The following is a 9,361-nucleotide window of genomic DNA, read 5'->3' as shown; positions in this document are numbered from 1 at the left end:
ATATATATATATATATATATAACAATACGCACGCATGCACAAACTTATGAATATGTGTGCGTGTATTATGTATGTATGTGTGTTTGTGTGTGTATGCGTGTTATTCTAACATACGCAGAAGTACTCACATATACAATCGTTGTCTTAATATTTGTTTTTCGTGGTGACATAGTCTATAAAAGTCTGTTAGAATATTTCTCTGTATGTCCAGTTTGCATTGTAACATGTGACTTAATTACCTAATATTCATTGATTTCATTCTAAGTTATTTTCGTGATATCTGCATGCCTTCAATTGTCTGTTACCATCTCCCAACCATTTACTACTCATCGTGAGATGTTCTTTTGTAATAACCATATCACTACAGTTGTCCTTCACCTAAGAATCTTAATAGTCGCTATCCAAACATACTTATACTCAGTCACTCTAATCTGCATTGTCGACATTGTCTAAGGATTCAAGAGCAGTTGATGGTAGAACTGGTTAAATGCTGAAAGCAATAACTGCTACTATTTATTTAAGAGAGGAAGCTGACAGATTCATTAGCACGGAGGGCAAAACTCTTTGCAGCATTTCACCCGTCTTTACGTTCCAAGTTCAAATGCCACCAAGGGAAACAAGGTCATCGTTTGGCGTCGATAAAATAAGAACTATTACTCAACTGGGGTCGATGAAATCTACTAGGCCCCTTCACCATAATTTCAGGCCTTGTGCCTATAATTGAAAGAATATTGTCGAAGGATTTCAATTATCTGATTATATAGGGAGTTACCCCACTACATTTTAAACATCAGGCATGGTTGTGTGGTAAGAAGTTTGCTTTCCAGCCACGTGGTTCCAGGTTCAGTCCCGCTGCGTGCACCTTGGGCAAGTGTCTTCTAGTATAGCATCGGGCTGGCCAAAGCCTTGTAAGTGGATTTGGTTGACGGAAACTGAAAGAAGCCTGTCGTGTGTGTGTGTGTGTGCGTGTGTATGTGTGCCTTTGCATCATCGGAAAGGTGAGTGGTGGTGGTGGGAGAAGGAGGAGGAGCTTTAGGTGTTTTCGCTCAATAAACATTCACAATTTCCGGTCTGGGGATCGAAACCGCGATCCTATAACCGCGAGTCCGATGCCCTAACCATTGCGCCATTGCGCCTCCACTTCCAGTTAAGCACATTGAAACTATAAATAACAACTGAGACTGCTAAAGAATTTATGGTTAACACCTTATTATATGCATTCAGCTCAGACAACTTCAGGACTGCTCGAACTCTTCTATAACATTCCTTCCTAACCTTCTCTTTCTTGCTTGCATGCTGGATACCAGAGAACTTAATTTATTCCTAGGTATTTATAGGTTTGTTCCTGCTCAAGTTCCTTTATTACTGTTTCGACATCTAATTCGATTGAACTTGACTTTACCAGTTTCCCTTTCTTAAAGATGGCTTTGGCATACTTTTCAAGGCCAAACTCCATGCCGATATCATCACTGAATCCTTTCACAGCATGTAGTGGCTGCTATTTCTTGCAGGTCTATGCTTCCTTTTGCTATGTCTGAATATAATGTTGAGAATGTATGTGGCAGAGTTGTCGAGAAGTGACTACGTGCTTCAAAGCAATAAGTTTCGTCGTTACGCATTCTGAATAAGAATCCTACAGAAAGTCTGCTCTGGTATTGATCCCTCAATAAAAAATGGGGAGATTAAAAGTAGTTCTAATATTCTAAGGATTATGCACTCGGTTAATATCCTATCAAAGTTGTAACGTTGAGCCAATGTGCGAAATTAATATGCTGTCATTAGCCTATAATTTAAAAGAATGAATGACATCTATCGACCAAACAACAACAACAACAAAATTGATTATTTTGACACCTATAATATAGAGAATTTATTTGCGATATGGAGGTAAATTTTATTTGTTGTTAGGCACAGTAGCATTATTTTTTTAGCTTCCGCTATTTATTTCATATCACTCGCGATGTTTCCTCTAAGCTGTGCATTTATGCACACGCTTGCGTCTTGCAATTAGCTAAGTGGAAAAGCTGGACACACACAAAATTTTCATGATGAAACTGAATTTCATGCAAGAGGTTGCTTGCATGGATGCCTACATATTTAGCAAAGAAAGACAAAATTTGCACACAAGTAAAATTTTCACAGACATCCACAGAGAAAATTATAGGGTAGATTTATCCCTTGTATGTCGCATAGCTAACTCTTGAATGCAATGTGCTTTTATTTTCCATGCGTTCTAATCTACTGTTTATCTTGAATTAAACTCTCCGGCATTGGAAAATCAGTACCACTTGCTAGAATTCGATTGATTTAGACAATAAAATAGATGCATAATGTAATACTTGCGATAATCTTAATTAAATGTCATTTAATTATTATTTTATCACTACACACATACACACACATATATACATATTTCCTTATGTGTTATGTATAAAATATAGCTACAAATCAGTTATTAACGTTCTTATAAAATGATTGATCATAATAAATTTTGGTAGAACCTTTTTAATTAAGAATATAATTAAAATATCGTAAACATCTTTCACTCTTTATGACAAGTAACCTTGATGTAAAAATGACATTTCTGAAAGGCTGACAGTATTCTATTATCAGAGGAATATGCTGGAAGTAATAAACCAAAATCAAATCTTTAAGAAAATATGATAATTCATTGTATTATAAAGGTGGAGGCTATAATTTTAAATCGAATGAATTATTAATTGCTTTATTCAACAAAAAATGAAAAGAAATTATAATAGATTAATAATTCAAAAAGACAATTAGCAGTATAAAAGATTCTTTTATTAAATAACGGAGGCCAGTGAAATATTTAATAAAATCAAAACAGCAATATTCACCATTATGTAAGAAAAAAAGCTATCAAATCCAATCAAAATTCTCCAACAATATTCAATAAACTTGCAAAAAGATTTTCAGGGAAAATCACCGAATAACTTATAGCAATTATTAAGTAATAATGAAGTTACGCTTGTATGCCCCTTTTTGCAGGTCTTTCCTTAATAGAAAATGTGCCTGTTTCTATTAGCTACTGACATTACAACATAAATAGACAGGAAACGATTAACTAGCTGTCCTTTTTGCGATTTTATTTCTTCTTAGTAATTATTATTTTGCTTTTCATTTGAGTTAGCGGGATAATCAACATTCTTCTAAAGAAAAACTTTTCGACTAAAATAGAATATCTTCTTCTGAACTGGTTAATGGATCTAATCGCTAAAAAACCTAAGTTCCTATAGATGTTTTGTGTGGGAGCCTAATGTGACATATTTTGGGGAATTTTCTTTATATAGATATATCTATTGTATTTTGAGCCAAATCTTTAATAATGTAGGCACTGGCCTCTTCATGCGGATTACGAAACAAAATTATTATTCATAAATAAGTATTCATAAGTTAAATTTAACTTACTAAGCAACAAAATGCTTCTACGTGTTTGTACTGGATTTACAAGAAATTCAAATAAAATCGGCCCAAATTACTCTCCCCACCGACTTAAATAAGTTAAACAAGCTACAAAAGAAATGGATTTATGAGAAATTCAAAAGTCGATCGAAAGGTGCGGGTGTCATCAAACAACAGAAGTCATGAATCAGCTTGAATCGGTTTACAAGTACTCCAGGAAAATTAACGACTCGAAAAAATAACACTGGCGCAGGCCACAGCAACGACAAATGCAGGAAGTACCATTTACGGTATATCTCTCTTTCCAAAGTCACAAGTCCGGCAGAATACATTTACAAACACACCACGCGTGAAATCTGGCACATATAAAATGATAGTTCTGCAATAAAACATTACCGCCATCAAAAATACTTTTATGTAACCAAACAAACTATATTTGTATATATACCGATAATTCAAGAAACATTACATTATATGTAGTTTGTTTCAAAAGATCGGGTATCACTTCATTACAGATATTATTTAAGAGTCCTGTCCAGAGATACACCAAATGTAAATCCTGGCCAATGAGTTTCCAAATTTTGTATTGTTTATAAACCCAATAGAACATTAGTGAGAGAGGATTTTAAAAGATATTTTAATTAACTGGATATGTTCTTATTGATAACTCAGTTAGTATTTAACTACCTATTATTCGTAAACCAGTCCTCTAATATAGTCTTTCTCAAATTTTTACATTGTTAAAGTATATTCCAATATACAATTTATTGAATATTTTTAATACGTTGTGCATTTTGATTTTTGTTGGGTCTTTTTTTTTTCGAATAGTTTTTGAATAAGTTCATTTTCCCAACTGTGCGTAATGAGAAAATGTCCTTATTATAATTTGAAACTGATAGAAAATGACATCCACATTTATAGAAAGTTTGATATGAATAGGTGAAGAAAATTTGCATTACAAAGGGGAGCTCAAATAGAATTGATAATCAAATTATATAGTTGAGACATTCCTACATAAAGCAAAAAATTAAAAACGAATATTCGAATCAGTATTTATGAATATTTATTGCATTATTTCTTTCACAATTGCGTTGGTATTTGAAAATAGATCTAGTTGGAAGAAAATATTAACTTAAAGATTTATTTATAGATTTGCAATGAACCTTTTTATCTATATTATTAAAGTATAATGGATATTATGATGTTGGATTATCAAAACTGAAAGACAAATAACTTAAGTATTAAGAATAAAGGTGACACTTAGCGGAGAAATTCCATGCTCAATTCTTAACAATCTTAGAATAATTTGACTTCTATTACATTTGAAAAAGTTGTGTATATTTTAAATTCCAAAATACACCAATAGGCCAAGTCATGAAACATCTTTAGAATCAGGTTTTGATTTTAACGCTATCTTGATTCCTTATCCTGAAATCATATATGCTTTTATATAATCACAATTACATATAATTTTATCACATGTACGAATTCTATAGATAGCTTTGTGCGCTTCTCACATCTTATCACTCATCTATATCGCAGACGTGGCACTAATCTCTCAAACAAATGGAAACAAGAAAGATGTGGTGAAAAGAAAGATGTGGTGAAAAGAAAGATGTGGTGAAAAGAAAGATGTGGTGAAAAGAAAGATGTAGTGAAAAGAAAGACATGAATATTCGAGTGCGTGCCCAGCTTTTCCAATTATATGTTGAATTTACTTCAATGATATACCTTATATCCAACTAACCTGAAATTCAAAGTTTCAGCGAGGAAAAATAAGCAAATTTTATTTTGATGAACAATCTAGACTTTAGTTTTATTTATTTTCCGTAGTTTCTGAAATTACGGAGCAGACATTCATGTAATCAATCAGGCAATGGGACCTAATATGAAATAAACACTAGGGCCAATGTTTTGAGTGATATCAGTATATTTGTTGAAAGGATTAATTATAACGAGAACCATTGAGCACCACAAATAGAGATATTGAAGAAGACCTATCACAAGCTACAAATTCTCTATAGTTGAATAGATAAGATAACAATTCAGTGAATTTCTACAGCTCTAGGGTTTTGGACAAGAAAAATTTACCTGGCTCAATCTGATTCATAAAGTGTGAGATGTCGAGTGAGAGGTATTTCCGTAAATAATAGAAAAGGAAAGATAATTGCTAAAATAAAATAATTCTAAATTATATAAATACAGTTTGAAAATGCCAATGTTCTCAAAAGACATTGCCCTACTCGAGATAATAATTCCACGCGAGGAGAACTAGGAGTAAATCCATTTTTAATTTTATTGAAATACTTTCAATTTTTGATGACACAAACGTTTCAGCTCTGAAATGTACGTGCATAAATGGAAAAACAGTTACTGTGTATGATCTAACAAATCACGTTTTAACTCCGGCAAATCTTCGGTTGTGAAAAATTGGAAGAAAATTATTCATCGGAATCGTAATATGACTGCAAGTTTTTCTATACTCTAAGTTTCAAAATAAAAGTAATTATCAAGTCACACTTCTTCCGATACAAGACGAACAAGCTGCAATCGTATAGAGCGGGGAAAACTCTTCCTTCCCTCTCGCATTTTTTGTTTCGTTTTGTTTTTTTGTTTTTTTTTTTCATCACCAAGCTGACCGAGACTATATAGTAACTCTATCAGTAAAGAGATTATGTGCTTCCAGTCAGCAAGTCCGATGAGCCGTTACTATTGAAATGTGAGAGTATAGGAGTATGTTACGAATTTCTTACAAAGTCCATCGGACTAATGATTGGATATCAAAACAATTAAGTGAAAGACAACTCCTGAATATTGTAAAATATAAAAACTCATTCATTTTGGCTATATTCGAAGAAGCAGAAGTTTGAGAAGTTTGGGAAACGTTATCATGGAAGGTAGAGTAGAAGGCATTAAATCAAGAAGCAGGCAAAGAATGCAATAGATTGACAATATCAGGAGCTGTTTGGACATGTATGTATGTATGCACGCATGTATGTATGTATGCATGAATGCATGCAGGAATCACACAATGCAGAAAACATCATTCCCTTTGAAAATATTCATGCAGCCTTTACACTGTGTGTAGCTCAAAGACCTCCAAGATCTTAATTCGACTTTATGTATTGGCTGCCTTATGCTTTATTCGCCAGGCCATTTTAAGCTCGAATTTTATTCTAAAATATATGTATTTTAGAAAATATATATTGTTTGTCATTGCACTAAAGTTCACGAAGCTGCGTCTGCATAGCAGGAAATAGAAAAATATTGCAGATATGGTAGTATATAACAGCTGAATCAAACACACTATTATTACACTTTTAACTTGTTCAAACCAATTCCAAATTATCAAGTGAATATTGGTAACGATTCTGCAGCTATTTTAAAGAATGTTTGCTCTTTTTTAACATGATCTAATTTCTTTTTATAAGTGTGCAACATATAATAGATACCTGTTATCAACTGCTTATTTCTTTACCCTTTTAGATTTATCACAGAACACTGAAAAAAAATACATTATTTTTCAGACTGAAAATGTTGGAGATACAAAGAAAAAGATTGTAAACGTTAAAAATTACTTGAACGAAAGCAAGGTATAAACAACTTTTCTACGAGAAGTCTTTCTTTCCGGAGTGAAAATAAAAAGTAATAATAAATATTGAAGAAAGTTCCTTTCAAATTGTTTCCATACCAGTTTATTGCAACGGAACAGAATACAGGTTTTATTCAAATACCAAAGATGCCTTAAAGTATGTCTTGTCGGACTGAGAATCAAATGTAAAATTATTGATAAAAATTATATTGGTAATCTTTGTAATGTGTTTTCTTCTTTCAGTTTTTTTTTTCAGATAACTTTGGTGAAAGAAATATTTTTTAACTAATAAAAGAGGATAAATTTATGAGAGAGTGCAATGATCTGCTTATTTTCAATGTACAGTAAGCAATTATTCAAAACTTATTTTTTAATAAATGTATATGATATTTTTTTTTTTTTAATATTTAATAGCTGGTAAAATGGATTTTTAGTTTCAGATTTTATTCTTATGTATTTGAAAGATTACATGCGTTTGCTATATGATAAGTTTTTCTTTTATTAAATAGCTCAATTATACCATAGAAAGAACATACTATCTTCTAAAATGATTTTCAATACCAACACTACTGAAGCATCAGCGGTTAAAAAGAGTTTCCGTACAATTTGTGGCCTCTGTATAGTTTCACTTACTGCGTGAACCCAATACTTCAATTATCCTGCAACATGTTATTTTGTAGTATGATAAGAATACCACCCCGTAATATCATATATATGTAGTTTAGAAATATTTTTATAATGACGTATATGCGTGCAGAATCGTTAGATCGTCTTTGCATTCAGAGTTCAAAATCCACCGAGGTCATCTCAACCATTTATCCCTTCCGGTACAATCAAATAAAGTATCAGTCAAGTACTGGGTTCAATGATATATCATTTTTATAGTCACATTTATATAATCCAAAATATTATTTCTTATATGGTTCGCCTACTTGATTTCTCATTGAATGCTGAGACAAACATGCGTAGGAAGTTCCTAGTATCGAATGATAAGCATTTCCCTGATAACCGCAGTTATAAGAATTTTTTTTAATAGACGTTCCACATAAATTTCTTACAGCTACTGCACCCACTTCAAAATACAGTATTACACGTAAGTTACACCCAGCACCCACTTCAATATGTAATTTTAGAAACCTAGATACTTGCCTGATCGATAAGGCATGCATGGTTAGCTTATACAAGGCAACGTCACCTCAGTTTTACCAAATAATGAAACTGAAATGAAAAGATATTGGATTATGTGCAAGTGACTTTAAAATAAGACGTACTAAACACCAATCTTCACTTCGGCACGTAAACAGGAAGAAAAGCAATAAGCTAGTATGTCACATCTGGGACCTAAATGCCAAAAACACCCCACACACCATCAAGTGAGGCAACTATAAACGATACACGCTATATAATAATGGATCAAGCAGGTTCCCGCTTTGTATAGCTGAAAAAACTTATATTATTTTTTAAATCAAAGAACTCCAGCGGATACCTAGAGCAAGTGGCTTCTATTATAACCTCAGGCCGACCAATGCCGTCCTAGCACAGATTTGGTACACAGTAGCTGAAAGAAGTTCATCGAATATGTGCGTGTGTCTGTGTGTGTGTGCGCGAGCGTGTGTGTGACATTGTGTTAGTCCCCAAACACCGCTTGACAACCGGTGTTGGTGTGTTGCCGTTCAGCAAAAGAGACTGATAGAATAAGTATCAGGTTATAAAAAAAATAAATACTGCGGGTTGATTCGTTCGACTAAAATCTAAGGCGGGCCACAATGACCACAGTCTAATGACTGAAACCAGTAAAAGCTAAAGATAAAAGATGTGGACAAGTTTCAACTATCGAACTGGAGACACCATCCCAATCCAGATTAGGCTCATTTTTGTAACCCTTACTTTCAAGATTTTCTCGTTTCTCTCTTCGTTTCTTCCAGCTTTCCCCGCGTTCTACCTCTTTCTATATCGCTTTCTCCTAAAAAACAGCCATGTTTATTTTGAGCCTGAAAGGTTGCAGGATACCACACAGCGTTCTATATATGACTGGTAGTGAATAATAACTGTTTAACTGAATTGATTCACAGTTCAACGAACAATAATCTGCAAAATGTATTTGTAGAATTTCACAATGGCATCACGGTTACATACGAAATAATCTTGGCCTTCTTGAGATCTCCTGTCTCAAGAAGAAAATTATTTAAAAATATAACATTCTTTCACTTATAATTTCCACAGACTAATTCTACCATATATACATATCATGTACAAATAGAGTTATACAAATTTTAATTGGCTCAAGGACTTTGCAATAACCGTATATATGTATATATATATATATATATATATATATATATATAT

This window comes from Octopus bimaculoides, chromosome 4 (genome assembly GCF_001194135.2).
Source record: "Octopus bimaculoides isolate UCB-OBI-ISO-001 chromosome 4, ASM119413v2, whole genome shotgun sequence".
Taxonomy (NCBI): Eukaryota; Metazoa; Mollusca; class Cephalopoda; order Octopoda; family Octopodidae; genus Octopus; species Octopus bimaculoides.
This window is presented reverse-complemented; position numbering follows the sequence as displayed.